The sequence below is a fragment of the Aptenodytes forsteri genome, unplaced genomic scaffold (genome assembly GCF_000699145.1).
Source record: "Aptenodytes forsteri isolate BGI_AS27 unplaced genomic scaffold, ASM69914v1 Scaffold68, whole genome shotgun sequence".
NCBI classification, from domain to species: Eukaryota; Metazoa; Chordata; class Aves; order Sphenisciformes; family Spheniscidae; genus Aptenodytes; species Aptenodytes forsteri.
The window spans coordinates 2,982,794-2,983,181 of NW_008795382.1; the positions used below are offsets into that span (position 1 = coordinate 2,982,794).

General features: G+C 58.2%; 1 protein-coding gene across 1 annotated transcript in view; it reads right to left on the reverse strand.

The window, feature by feature from the left end:
• Positions 1-388, reverse strand: part of COL5A1 (collagen type V alpha 1 chain) — a 124,432-nt gene that overhangs the window by 64,286 nt on the left and 59,758 nt on the right. The window lies entirely within an intron of this gene.

A 388-nucleotide genomic window follows, 5' to 3' on the forward strand; every position in this document is an offset into this window, starting at 1 on the left:
TCCTACATTTTCCCCCCCCCCCCCCCACCTCTCTAAAGCAGGACTGGCTGCTCCACGCCTTCGTTTCCCCCGGATCCCGGATCCCACCCCCTTTTCCCATACTCACCTGAGGTCCCATATCTCCAGCTTCTCCCTTTAGTCCTCCACTGCCCGGGGGTCCCTTTGAATAGAGAACATGATTTATTACATTTTTCCACAACAGAGTAAGAGGGAAGATTCATACCATGTTAAGAAAGAACCGTTCAGGCAGGTAACCCAGAGCATCCACAGAGCCGGCGCCAGCTGGGTCTGCTCCGTCCTTGCTTGCCCGCTCACTTACCATGGGGCCCGGCCGCCCCGTCAGACCCATTGGCCCCGCTGGCCCTCTCAGCGCCAGCCGCAACAGCAA